The sequence below is a fragment of the Cololabis saira genome, chromosome 23, assembly GCF_033807715.1.
Source record: "Cololabis saira isolate AMF1-May2022 chromosome 23, fColSai1.1, whole genome shotgun sequence".
Lineage (NCBI taxonomy): Eukaryota > Metazoa > Chordata > Actinopteri > Beloniformes > Belonidae > Cololabis > Cololabis saira.
The window spans coordinates 8,973,705-8,988,545 of record NC_084609.1 but is presented as its reverse complement, the minus strand read 5'-3'; the positions used below and the strand labels follow the sequence as shown (position 1 = coordinate 8,988,545).

Here is a 14,841-nt window from a genome sequence, read left to right as displayed (position 1 = left end):
GGCGGGAGCGCGCCCCGCGCGGGGCTCCAGGCGCGTTCACGCGGGTCAGAGCGGGATTAACGGTGCAGCTGGTCCGGGGTCGGTCACGTGACCGCAGGTGTGTCGTCACGGAGGGGGCTGTGACGTCACCAGGTGGAGCTGTCAGGTTAAAGGACCTATTATTTTAACCCTTGTACTGTCTTTGGGTCAAAATGACCTAATTCTCCTTCCTTCTTTCCTCCTGCTCTCTCCTTCCTTCTCCCTTCCTCTTTTCTCCCTTCCGTAAACTGCAAACCTCTGGGGAACTATTAAAGGATTATCTTATCTTATCATCTTTCTTTTCTCCCCTCGTACATTCTTTCCTTGTTTTCTCCTTTCCTTCCTTCATTCTTTTTTCCCTTCCTTCCTTCTTTTCTCCCTTCCTTCCTTCTTTTTTCCCTTCCTTCCTTCTTTCCTCCCTCCCTTCCTTGCTTCTTTTCTCCTTTCCTTGCTTCTTTTCTTTCTTCCTTCTTTCCTTCATTCTTTTTTCCCTTCCTTCCTTCCTTCCTTCTTTTTTCCCTTCCTTCTTTCCTTCCTTCATTCTTTTTTCCCTTCCTTCTTTTCTCTCATTTTTCCTTCCCTCCTTCCTTCTTTCCTCCCTCCCTTCCTTCCTTCTTTTTTCCCTTCCTTCTTTCCTTCCTTCATTCTTTTTTCCCTTCCTTCCTTCTTTCCTCTTATCTTTCCTTCCTTGCTTCTTTTCTCCTTTCCTTGCTTCTTTTCTTTCTTCCTTCTTTCCTTCATTCTTTTTTCCCTTCCTTCCTTCCTTCCTTCTTTTTTCCCTTCCTTATTTCCTTCCTTCCTTCCTTCCTTCCTTCCTTCCTTCTTTTTCCCTTCCTTCTTTTTTCCCTTCCTTCCTTCCTTCCTTCCTTCCTTCCTTCCTTCCTTCCTTCCTTCCTTCCTTCTTTCCTCCCTTCTCTCCTTCCTTCTTTCCTCCCTTCTCTCCTTCCTTCCTTCTTTTCTCCCTCCCTTCCTTCTTTTCTTCCTTCCTTCTTTTCTTCCTTCCTTCTTTCCTCCCTTCTTCCCTTCCTCCTTCCTTGACCCGAAGACAGCACAAGGGTTAAACAGGCCTTTAATGTCTTATAAACAAGCTTTTGATTATTTTTTTTTGCTAAATAATTAGAAATTCAGCCTCTGAGCCATGTCTTTATCTTCCCATTCTCTAACCTCATTATCTATGCAGGATTCTGAGTGGGCGGGGCTATGATAATGAGACACTGTGCTGATTGGCTGCCTGAATGACGCGATACACCGCTACGAAAAAATGGAGGAAACTCCGGCTGCCGGAGTTACACCGTGTCATAACTACATGCGATGCGAGCGTCAGCGACAAAATCAATTCCATGGCTTTGTTTTCTATTGGACTGTCCTAACTGGCTGCAGCGACGCAGCGCGACGCAGCGCGACGCAGCGCGACGCGGAGCGCCGTTTTGAGCTGAACATTTGTCGGACGCCCTGCTTCTATTGTCTTCCTGTCCCTCGTGTTGAAAGCCGGTTGAAAGTGCTGTAGGAAACAGTCATGGATGAGGAACGGCTGATCCAGTTAGTTGAAATGAGAAGTTATCTCTATGATTCCTCCTCATTTCACTACAAAAACCTCAATAAAGTGGCAGCTGCTGGAGGGAGATGGACAGAGAGCGTCCGATGTCACGCAGTGCGACGCGATAGTCGGACGCTGTTGCAGTTACACGGTTTTATAGTTGTGGGCGTGGTTTGCATTTTGGTTACGTAACGACGGGAGCAGAATCTGAACGGCTCGTAGATCCACATCACACTGGACGGCTCATCCGGGCGGCTGTACAGACACTGCAGAATTTGGTTGCGTTCCTTCCTTCCTTGGCAGGCTGTGGGGAGAACACTTTATATATGTTAAAGCAAGAAAAAAACGTGTTTTTCATAATAGGTGCCCTTTAAGTTTCATTTCATTTATTTATTTAGAGAGGGACAACGCACATCAATTAACACGAGCACTTGAGTCCATCATGTAAATGTGCCAGATTTAGCCATACAGGCTAATTTACATTTGCAGTCCCGGGCAGGTTGATGGCATAATAAAACATTAAAGGAGAACACGCTAAAACACTAGAGCACAGAGTACAAACTCTGAATAATGACAAACAACATAAATGAAGAACAAGAGCACACAAACAAATTAGCTCACACAAAAGCACATAAGCACAAACAGGTAGTAAAAACAATAACCTGACCCCTATACCAGATTATGACGGAATGTTTGATTATCAAGTAACCACTGTTTTGTGTTTTTAGAGAAGGAATAAAGAGATGTGATGTTCCTTAGTTGTATGGGTTTAGTGTTCCAGGTACGAGCTGCTCGATAGGAAAAGGCTGACTGCCCAAAGGAGTTTTGATTTTGCTTAATAAACTCAAGTAAAATGTCTGCAAACTTAATAATATTTCCCCAGAACATATTTAGTTAAAATATTACAATGATGATATAAATTTGACTTTTTATCCAATGTTTTCAAAGCCTGCTTATAGAGTTTTTCCACTGACTGTAATGCGGTCCTACCTGTCTGCGACCAGCTAGTAAGACAGTAGTTCATGTGCGAGAGAATCATGGCGTTGATGTATAATAGGGATGGCCGGTATGGACTAAAAAATGTATCATGATAATTTCTGGCATTTATCCCAAAAACGATAAAAATTACGATTAAAAAAAATACCAATTCAACTCCACCTTTTTAACTATAAATCTATCACCACATTCAGTCTTTGGAGCCCCCAAATCACTGTTCTAAAAGCTACTAAACTACACCAATTAAATTGAATTAATAAAAACCAATTAAATGAGTACACCTGTACTGCAAAACTGTAATGACTCAAATGAAACAAGTTTGAAATGTAAGAACAGATTCAACATTTATTCAAACTGTATGGCTTAAACAGTGGGATAACGGCAAAACAGCAAAAGTACTATATAAAATCACACAGTAGAAAAAAATACAACCTGATAAATAAAGAAACAGGACAAATAAATAAAAGTTCACTGAAAATAAAATCCTATCAGTGATGACCTCTTCTAATATAAATAAAATGTGCAAATTAACCTGTTGTTGGAACATTCCACAAATTAGATACTATTGCAATTTTTTTTCGTAATACTCAAATGTTATATCAAAATGTAACAACCATTTCCTTCTGTTTTTGCAGACTCTGCACACAATAGATGATTTTTGCTCCTCGTCTCTTTATAAATCCAAACCAGTTCCAGATAATGGAGCTGGAGTCTCGTTTAACAAAGAGCTCTTCGCTCTCAGATCCGCCTTCCGCCATGTTTGTTACACAAAAACATCATCAACGGGAATTTATCATTTTTACCGCGAGATGACAAATTCTTACCGTGGGGAATTTTTTTGACGGTATATCGTGAACGGTAAAATATTGCCCATTCCAAATGTATAACTTTGCAGCCTCAGTTGTTAGATTATTCCTAATGTGTTTAAAATTTGCCAGATTAAATTTAATTCTATTCACACCTTTTTTTTAACTTTTGTTTTAAATGTGAGTTGTGAATCTATTACTTGATCTTCTGGGGCTACTGATAGTCTTTTCCCGGCTACAAAAACACCCAGATCGGGATCTCTATGTGCAGACTTTGAAAAAAACATACATACAGTTTGTTTTTTTACGTCCCTGGTTCTGGCTAAATCTACGCCGAACCGCTGGTCAGGTAAAAGTGTGGTCATTAGGAAATGTGGTCCTGGTTTTGAAGACCCACCGGAACCAGCTGATCGATCAGAACCGACCAAATCAATATGAACACGGATCAGGTTTATGTCACCTGGAGACGACGAGATCAGGACCCGGGTCAGGAACAGGAAGTGATGATGGGATGATTTCCAGCGAACCTTTGCAGCAGGTCCTATGATTGTAGATCTGAAATGCACCACGGAGACCAGAACTGGTTCTGGTCTGACATTTAGGCCCCGTTTACACGTAGCAAAAACGGTGGTGTTTTCATGCGTTTTGGCCGTTCGTTTACACGAAAACGAAGCTCAAAGTCACCAAAAATGAGCAGTTCTGAAAACTCCGGCCAAAGTGGAGATTTGCAAAAACCCCGTCTTCACGTTTGCTTGTAAACAGAAGGAAACGGACATTTAGGCTTCAGAACGTCACATTATGTGACAGAAACGTCACCAGCGTCATGAGTGCGACCTGTGCAGAGGTGTCAAAAGTATTCACATTCATTACTCAGGTAGAAGTATAGATACTAGAGTTCCTGTAGAGTTTTTTACTCAAGTAAAAGTATAAAAATACTGGTTTCAGAACTACTTAAAGTATAAAAGTAAAAGTAATGTAAGGGGGGAAAAAGCCATTAAGGACAAAAGCCATTGAAAATGAATGAATCTTAGTATAATGCAAATATATTAAAGAAGCATATATGTGTACTATTGAGCATTAACATGTGTTTCAGAGAGCAGGAGATATGATGACTAGTTGCCTATAAGTATTGTAATGGTGCAAAAAGTCAAACTTCAGAGGCATGTTATCATTTATCCTAACCTTTATTGGAATGTACATCCAAGTTTAGTTGCAGGAATCTGAGGGAACGGATGTAAGAACAAAACTGGACAAGAACATCTGAAAAAACCACAACCAAATTCACTCTATCCAGATGGAGCAATTTAACTGGATAGTTTGTTTTTTTTTAAAGCCGAAATGAAATAGAGTAACGAGGCTGTTTTTAAAATGTAAGGAGTAAAAAGTACAGATAATTGCGTGAAAATGTAAGGAGTAAAAGTAAAAAGTCGTCTGAAAAATAATTACTCCAGTGAAGTATAGATAACCAAAATTTCTACTTAAGTAAGGTAACGAAGTATTTGTACTTCGTTACTTGACACTTCTGAAAATACACTACCTATGACATGAATTGCATTACACTTTGTGAACATTATACGATAAAGAGAGAAAAAAAAAACAATTGTATCGCTTTATTTGATATTCATTCAGTCATTGGCCTTTAATTAACCAGGCAGGTCATTAAGAACATTCTTATTTACAATGACGGGCTAGGGAGTAAAACATAGTAAAACTGTAGCTCTACAAAAGGTAGAAAACCATTAGGTAGTATTTTTCTGCAAGGTAGCAAGGATCGGCAGAACACCTGGTACGGTTCCTGCTGTTCCCGTGTCCCGTCCCGGGTCAGAATGAGGAGGGTTTTTATGGAAACGTGTTGAACTTGATCTCGTTATTGTTTCATGATCTCCAGACAAACACACCCACGTGTGTGTGTGTGTGTGTGTGTGTGTGTGTGTGTGTGTGTGTGTGTGTGTGTGTGTGTGTGTGTGTGTGTGTGTGTGTGTGTGTGTGTGTGTGTGTGTGGGGTTGCCGTGGCAACGCTGTGATGCAACCGTACCTCCCAGCTGTTTCTGCGGTCGGCAGCGTGGGATCATGGGATTGAAACAGAGAACTGGCGCCGGTCAGGTGTCGGGTTCTCTGACGTTTGACTGGTGGAAGGGGGGGGGGGGGGGGGGGGGCTGAACCGCTCGGGGATCAATACGGATCCATCATGACCTCTGACCCCCATCAGGTCGTCACGGAGCTGCAACGATCAGCTGACCTGGATGTTCTGATCCTAGTTTAGACTCTGGACCTTTGATCTGCCGGTGATCAATACTGGATAAGATGTTTGGACGTAGTCTGGGACGTAGTCTGGGTGTCTCCGGGGGGGACTGGGGGGGACGGAACTGGAACCGGGACGGTGTTTGTCTGTTCTTGCTGCTGACTTGGTCCTGGTCCTGGTCCCGCCCCCCCGGAGCTGTCATCTATAATTGGGTCACGCTGTCGTCTCTTTAAGTCGACGGCGACTTAAAGAGACTGGTTCCTCGCCCATCTGCTGCACCTGTAAGCCCCGCCCCCTCCCGGTATACGCCCCGCCCCTCCCTGTATAAGCCCCGCCCACCCGGCATAAGCCCCGCCCCCCACTCGTCAGTAGAGGCTTAAACAGAAACCTTCTGGCCTGCAGAGGCCCAGTAAGCTCCTCCCCCTGTGATGATGTCACCAGCCGTCTTAAAGGGGACCTATTATGGCAACTAATACCTATTTTAAACAGGCCTTGAATGTCTTAAAAACAAGCTTTTGATTGTTTTTGCTAAATAAATTAGAAATTCAGCCTCTGAGCCATGTCTTTATCATCTCAGTCTCTAACCTCATTATCTATGCAGGATTGTGAGTGGGCGGGTCTATGATAATGAGGCTCTGTGCTGATTGGCTGCCTGAATGACGCGTAAAAAATGGCGGAAGCTCCGGCCGGCAGAGTTGTTGTTGTTGTTGAAGTTCCGGCCAGAGTTGCCGAACTGGGATATACTTGCAGTTCAGACCGCGTACGCATCATGGCCACCACGTGTAGTCTGCGTTCATTTGACGCGTCGACGTGCACGTTCTCAAAAAGACACTGAACGCGTACGCGACCTGCAGTTCTCGCTGTGGCCGCGAGTGGCGCTGGTCCCGGTCAGATACCAGCTGACCACAAGTGACGGCGCGGAGGTCGCCGCAGCTGTTTCCTTTGCCGAGATCGCAACCAAAGCAATGTTAGAATCTCCTACATCAGGGGTCGGCAACCCGCGGCTCTAGAGCCACATGCGGCTCTTTAGCGCCGCCCTAGTGGCTCCCTGCAGCTTTTTCAAAAATGTTTGACCTTTTTTTTCCCTTTTTTTTCTTCTTTTTTTCCTTCTTTTTTTTCTCCTTTTTTTCCTTTTTTTCTTTCTTCTTCTTTTTTTTTCCTTTTTTTCTTTTTTTCACTTTTTTTCTTCCCTTTTCTCCTTTTTTAATTTTGACTTTTTTCTCGACATTTTGACTTTTTTCATTAAATTTTGACTATTTCCTCGACATTTCGACTTTTTTCATAAAATTTTTACTATTTACTCGACATTTTGACTTTTTTCTCGAAATTGTACTTCAACATTAATCTTGAAAATCTTCCCCCAGTTATAGCTAATGTAGAAACATGCAGCATGTGTTGTCTTCATTCTAAGGCTTATACAAGACTTTTCATTTTTTGCAGCTCCAGACATATTTGTTTTTTGTGTTTTTGGTCCAATATGGCTCTTTCAACATTTTGGGTTGCCGACCCCTGTCCTACATCATCCAATATTGTCATGTTAACTTCTTTGTTGTTCTAATCTGCTACTGCTACTACTGCTGCTACTAAATATTGAATCACTTTTCCAACTGTTGCTCTGCTTACTGCCCCCTATCGGTGACCGCCGGTACGACGCGCTCTCCTCGCGTGCTATGCGAGCGACGTCGCGGTTGGTGGTGCACTCGACCGCAGCGAATGCAAGCACCAACATCAAGTATATCTCAGCCTTTAGTTGTGGGCGTGGTTTCATGCATCGGAGGCCAACCTATGTAAATCGCTCCCGTCGTTACGTAACGAAAGGGAGCAGAATCTGAACGGCTCGTAGATCCACATCACACTGGACGGCTCATCCGGGCGGCTGTACAGACACTGCAGAATTTGGTTGCTTTCCTCCTTCTCTGAGTTGGCAGGCTGAGGGGAGACCACTTTATAAATGTTAAAGCAAGAAAAAACGTGCTCTGTACCTGTGAAGGCTGCACTTTTTACAGCCTATTGTACCCCCATGTATACTGCTCACTTGTGGCGTCACTATAAAAAGAGCAGTATGCAGAAACTTTATGCAGCATAATGATGGGATGAGGCTGTTGCTCAAGGTGCCACGCTGGAGCAGTGCAAGTCAGCTGTTTGTCAGTGTCGGTGTGCCTACCTGTACTGCTGTACTGCGTAACCTTATGCATAGATGTATGTGCAGGTTGTCGAACTCTGTGAACAATATAATCTCCACACTGACCAACCCTGCACAGAGCTCAGTCAGGTTCTCCAAGATCTGGCATCATTGGCGTCTCAGCCTTTGTGTAAATGTAATGTGATTACTGTGGATTTTATCCTTATTTCTTGTACCCTTTGTCTGTTGTCTGTTGTGCTATGGACCTTGTGTCCTTAATAAAGATTATTATTATATTATTATTATATAATATTAATATTATAATTGTATATAATATTATATAATGTCATCTTGTTTCGGCCAGGATAAACGGGAAAGAGCTGAGCGGTGCTGCTACTGCTGCTTTGACAGGAGTTGTTACCATGGTCACAACAAGCACCGAATGTTAATAATTACGAGGTCAGACGGTTCTTCTACGTCGTCAATCGGAAGCTTTCTGTCAGGCGTGTCTCCACCTCTCCCTCCATGTTTGTTTGTTCATGGTCTGGATGAGGGGAAGGAGCCTCGTGCTCGCGTGTCCCCGTCCAGTTTCACGTTGAACGTGACGTTCAAATGAAACGTGCGGCGGTGAGATTTCTGTACGAAGATTTACGATTAAATCTACGTCCTGTTTGTACGCCAGACCCTGGTAGAGGGGAGGTGTTTCATGGTGGGAGGCAGAGGTGGGTAGTAACGAGTTACATTTGCTCCATTACATTTACTTGACTAAGTTTTGGGAAATTTTGTACTTTTAGGAGTAGTTTTGAATCCCTATACTTTTTACTTTTACTTGAGTAGATTTGTGAAGGAGAAACTGTTCCTCTTACTCCGCTACATTAGGCTACGTTGAGTTGTTACTTTTCTTTTGTCCCTTTTATCCGCGTACGTGTTTATCTCATGACATCACTGAGTGATTCTTTGGGAAAAATGTTTGTTTTTGCATGTTTTGTCACATATACACAGACTCAAACACACACAGAGTTTATATGAGTTCATGGGCTTGTTCTAGTTCTGCCTGCGGAGCCTGGTTAAAAAAGAAAAGTACAAAGGCTTGAAATTTTGTGCTACTTGTGCTTAATTTATTTTTTTTAGTTTGTTATTTTATTTATTAAAGTACTTTAATTTACTTTAAGATTATTTTAATTTAAACTATTTTTTATTAATTTTAATTTATTGTATTATTTTATTGATTTAATTTGCCTGAATATGATTATTTTGTACTTTTGTCTGTTTGAATGGTTGTGTTAAAAAAATAAATCAGACGTTACTCAACAGTTACTCAGTACTTGAGTAGTTTTTTCACCAAGTACTTTTTTACTTTTACTCAAGTAATTATTTGGATGACTACTTTTTACTTCTACTTGAATCATATTATTCTGAAGTAACAGTACTTTTACTTGAGTACAATTTTTGGCTACTCTACCCACTTCTGGTAGAGGGAGGTGTTTCATGGTAGAGGGAGGTGTTTCATGGTAGAGGGAGGTGTTTCATGGTAGGAGGGAGGTGTTTCATGCTAGGGGGAGGTGTTTCATGGTAGAGGGAGGTGTTTCATGGTAGGAGGGAGGTGTTTCATGCTAGGGGGAGGTGTTTCATGGTAGAGGGAGGTGTTTCATGGTAGAGGGAGGTGTTTCATGGTATAGGGAGGTGTTTCATGGTAGGAGGGAGGTGTTTCATGCTAGGGGGAGGTGTTTCATGGTAGAGGGAGGTGTTTCATGGTAGGAGGGAGGTGTTTCATGCTAGGGGGAGGTGTTTCATGGTATAGGGAGGTGTTTCATGGTATAGGGAGGTGTTTCATGGTAGAGGGAGGTGTTTCATGGTAGAGGGAGGTGTTTCATGGTAGAGGGAGGTGTTTCATGGTAGAGGGAGGTGTTTCATGGTAGAGGGAGGTGTTTCATGGTAGGAGGGAGGTGTTTCATGCTAGGGGGAGGTGTTTCATGGTAGGGGGAGGTGTTTCATGCTAGGGGGAGGTGTTTCATGGTATAGGGAGGTGTTTCATGGTAGAGGGAGGTGTTTCATGGTAGAGGGAGGTGTTTCATGGTAGGAGGGAGGTGTTTCATGCTAGGGGGAGGTGTTTCATGGTAGGGGGAGGTGTTTCATGGTGGGGGGAGGTGTTTCATGGTAGAGGGAGGTGTTTCATGGTAGAGGGAGGTGTTTCATGGTAGGGGGAGGTGTTTCATGGTAGGAGGAGGTGTTTCATGGTAGGGGGAGGTGTTTCATGGTAGAGGGAGGTGTTTCATGGTAGAGGGAGGTGTTTCATGGTAGAGGGAGGTGTTTCATGGTAGGGGGAGGTGTTTCATGGTAGGAGGAGGTGTTTCATGGTATAGGGAGGTGTTTCATGGTATAGGGAGGTGTTTCATGGTAGGAGGAGGTGTTTCATGGTAGGAGGAGGTGTTTCATGGAAGGGGGGAGGTGTTTCATGGTAGGGGGAGGTGTTTCATGGTAGGGGGAGGTGTTTCATGGTAGAGGGAGGTGTTTCATGGTAGGGGGAGGTGTTTCATGGTAGGAGGGAGGTGTTTCATGGTAGGGGGGAGGTGTTTCATGGTGGGGGGAGGTGTTTCATGGTAGAGGGAGGTGTTTCATGGTAGGGGGAGGTGTTTCATGGTAGGAGGGAGGTGTTTCATGGTAGGGGGGAGGTGTTTCCTGGTGGGGGGAGGTGTTTCATGGTAGAGGGAGGTGTTTCATGGTAGGGGGAGGTGTTTCATGGTAGGAGGGAGGTGTTTCATGGTAGGGGGGAGGTGTTTCATGGTAGGGGGGAGGTGTTTCATGGTGGGGGGAGGTGTTTCATGGTAGGGGGAGGTGTTTCATGGTAGGGGGGAGGTGTTTCATGGTGGGGGGGAGGTGTTTCATGGTAGGGGGAGGTGTTTCATGGTAGGGGGGAGGTGTTTCATGGTGGGGGGGAGGTGTTTCATGGGGGGGGACGGTGTTTCATGGTAGAGGGAGGTGTTTCATGGTAGGAGGAGGTGTTTCATGGTAGGGGGAGGTGTTTCATGGTAGGGGGAGGTGTTTCATGGTAGAGGGAGGTGTTTCATGGTAGGAGGAGGTGTTTCATGGTAGAGGGAGGTGTTTCATGGTAGAGGGAGGTGTTTCATGGTAGAGGGAGGTGTTTCATGGTAGAGGGAGGTGTTTCATGGTAGGGGGAGGTGTTTCATGGTAGGAGGAGGTGTTTCATGGGGGGGGACGGTGTTTCATGGTAGAGGGAGGTGTTTCATGGTAGGAGGAGGTGTTTCATGGTAGGGGGAGGTGTTTCATGGTAGAGGGAGGTGTTTCATGGTAGGGGGGAGGTGTTTCATGGTAGGAGGAGGTGTTTCATGGGGGGGGACGGTGTTTCATGGTAGAGGGAGGTGTTTCATGGTAGGAGGAGGTGTTTCATGGTAGGGGGAGGTGTTTCATGGTAGAGGGAGGTGTTTCATGGTAGGGGGGAGGTGTTTCATGGTAGGGGGAGGTGTTTCATGGTAGAGGGAGGTGTTTCATGGTAGGAGGAGGTGTTTCATGGTAGAGGGAGGTGTTTCATGGTAGAGGGAGGTGTTTCATGGTAGAGGGAGGTGTTTCATGGTAGAGGGAGGTGTTTCATGGTAGAGGGAGGTGTTTCATGGTAGAGGGAGGTGTTTCATGGTAGAGGGAGGTGTTTCATGGTAGAGGGAGGTGTTTCATGGTAGAGGGAGGTGTTTCATGGTAGGAGGAGGTGTTTCATGGTAGAGGGAGGTGTTTCATGGTAGAGGGAGGTGTTTCATGGTAGAGGGAGGTGTTTCATGGTAGGGGGGGGTGTTTCATGGTAGAGGGAGGTGTTTCATGGTAGAGGGAGGTGTTTCATGGTAGAGGGAGGTGTTTCATGGTAGAGGGAGGTGTTTCATGGTAGGGGGGGTGTTTCATGGTAGAGGGAGGTGTTTCATGGTAGAGGGAGGTGTTTCATGGTAGAGGGAGGTGTTTCATGGTAGGGGGGGTGTTTCATGGTAGAGGGAGGTGTTTCATGGTAGGAGGGGAGGAGTTTCATGGTAGGGGGAGGTGTTTCATGGTAGGTGGGAGGTGACAAAAATAGTCCCCGTTAATTCACTTCCGTTGTGGCTTTTTTATTTGCGTTGTTTTTTATTTTATTTGCAGCAGTGTTTCTTTATAATTGCAGCGTTTATTTTATTTGCTAAGCCTTTATTTTATTTGCAGCGGCGTTTGTTTCTGTTTGCAGCGTTACTTTTATTTTCAGCGATGGCTGGTCTCGGCCACCGTACCTCCACCTGTAGTGTAAAAGTGCAAAGCGGGGGCCGCGTGTCGAGTCGCGCTGAGTAGGTACTAGTGGAAAAGCGCCATAAGTGGCTCTGCCCCCTCCGGGGGGGGTCGTCCCGGCTTCTGACAGACCCCACGACCCCCCAGCAGGACTGCAGACTTCAGCACTTTCAGGATTACTGAGGATTATTTTCAGCCTCCTGCGGCTCCGCGGAGCTGCAGGTGGAAAAGTTGTGATGGGGCCGGAATCCGGGTCAGATGCTGCTGGACCAGGGTCCAGATCGATGAGGGCCGGCGGCGCCGCTGCAGTTAGTAACCTCGTTAAAGTCGGCAGCTCCGGGGAAACCGATTATTAAATATTGATTACAAACATTAATGAGGAAAAATAACCTGGAGGATGTAATGCCATCGTGTTGCATGCTGGGACGTGGGGGGGTGTCCTGGTTCAGCTGTTCGATGAAAGCAGATGTGTATTCCAATCTTACCTCCCCAAAACTAATATTCTTATTACTTCTTGGAGTACGTTTTTTCCTGAAATGAATAATCTGTGTTTTACTTTGATTTATTAATAAACTCCATTTGTGACACCATATCATAAGTAAAGTCAACATTTTCTGTAAATCATCCTCCGATTCAGCTAGGAGAGCAATATCATCCGTGTAAAACAGAATCCCGAGAGTAAAATCATCCATGTGTATACCCAGATTTGATTCTTTGATGGTAAGGGCCAAATCATTAACATAAATAGCAAACAGATTAGGGGAAAGAATATCACCTTGTTTAACCCCAAAGGGAGTACTAAACCAGTCTGTCTGCATATTATTTATCTCTATACAGGCAACAGGACAACTATACATTGATTTAAGTGTTTTATAGAATCTACCATTCACCCCTGCTTTTAAAAGTTTTAAAGCAAGCAGATCTCTGTGAATCCAGTCAAAAGTTTTTGGAAATCTACGAAGCATACAAATGTTGATTTACCAGCTACAAGTTCTTACAATAGTTGAAACAGAATGAATATGGTTAATACAAGTTTGCTTTTTTCTAAAACCACCCTGCTCATCAACTAAATATTCTACAGCCTCTAAATACTGGGACAGCCGAGGATTCAATATACTAGAAAGCAATTCAGTTCAAATCAGATGAGGGAAAGGCTGGGGGGGCTCTGGGTCTCTGGGTCTCCTGGTCTCTGCAGGGTCCAGTGGGTCAGGGGCGGGACCAGGAGGGGGGCGTGGCCTCCACGCTGCCGCATCACAGGACCGGTAATCAATGGAAACGCTGCAGCGCCACATGATCGATTCCACTATCAGCCTTCAGCACGGCAGCAGCGACCTCATCAGCTGACCCGTTTCCACGGAGACGGACGGGTCGTCGGGGGCGACCAGTAGAGAAATGTGGTGATTTAAATGTGAAAGTCTGGTCTGCTTCTCTGAAACATTACTGATGTCTTCCCTCGTGGTGTTGTGTTTACACACCTGGGGGGTCCAGACCAGCAAGCTGCCAAAACATCTGGTTCTGAAGGTGTTTTGGTTCTAAAGCCTCTTTTCTTATACTTTTATTTCATTTTATTTGTTATTTATGTTTTAATTGTGTCTTGCTGCTTTTTTTTTTTTTTTTATAACTTAAATTTTTATTATTTTTTCACACGTAAACAAACAAAACAATACTGCAAACAAGTTACATATTAGAATAACAATAATAATAACATTAACAAAAACAAACTGTCTGGAGATGATCCTCTATTCAGTCCACTGTTCCATTCAACATTTGTTCAGTTGGTGTCACGTCTCATGTAAGTATTCCATTTTTCCCAGTTCTTTTCAAATACATTATCTTTGATCCTTAAAAGATATGTCAATTTTTCCATAACACAAATTTCCTGGACAATTTCCAACCACTGTTCCTGTTTCGGGGTATTTACATTGAGCCAGTTTCTTGTGACTGCTTTTTTACTTGCTGCGAGTAACACTTTAGTCAAGTGCAGATCTTCTCTCGTTACGTGTCTTGCCGCTTTTAATGTTGATGTAAAGCACTTTGAATTACCTTGTGTTGAATTGTGCTCTACAAATAAACTTGCCTTTCCTAAAGGTGTTGTGGTTCTAAAGGTGTTTTGGTTCTGAAGTGGTGCGTCCGAAATGCCATACTAAATAGGCCTGTTTTGAAAAAATCGATTCTCCGATTTTAAATCGATTCTCATATTAATTCCTAAAAATCGATTCATATGTCTAAAGATCGATTTAAAAAAAACAAAAACAAAAAAAAAAAAATTAATCATTACATTACAACTTTTGGTACTTTTTTGTTTATGCCCAAAAAAGGAATATTTTGTTGGACAGGAGAATAACTGGGGCCATGTTTTTGCCTTTAAATATGTTTAAAGGTATGAAAACATTAAAGTTTTTAGTTATAATTGCATACATTGTCTATATTTCTTTGCTTTATATACTGTCTTGGGGTTACATTTGCATAAATGTTAAAAACCAAATTCTCATAAATGGGGAAAAAATAAAAGCGATTTCTTTCGTCCTCTGTTTCCTCCCTGGATCTGTTTGGTAATTCTGACCCACATGATGTTTCTGAAAGCAGTTCTATCATCATTCTGGGAGCTGATTGGTCCTTAAAGCATCATTAGCTGCCAATACTTGCTGTTGAATCTCAATATAACACTAGTATTAATATGTTGCAGAACTACAGTCATATAATTCATGCAACAGCTGAAAAAATAGTTTTATTAACAGTAACCCAAATCAATATCGGATCGTGATAATCGATTCTGAATCTTAATAATCGGAATCGAATCGATTCTTGATATTTGAATCGATCCCCAGCCCTAATACTAAACAATATATACTAAAAAGTATAC

At 43.4% G+C, this 14,841-nt stretch overlaps 1 protein-coding gene across 8 annotated transcripts in view; it reads left to right on the top strand.

Annotated features, from left to right (window-relative positions):
- LOC133423870 (epidermal growth factor receptor kinase substrate 8-like) overlaps positions 1-14,841 on the top strand; it is a 60,468-nt gene that overhangs the window by 183 nt on the left and 45,444 nt on the right. The gene's annotated exons all lie outside the window — the stretch shown is intronic.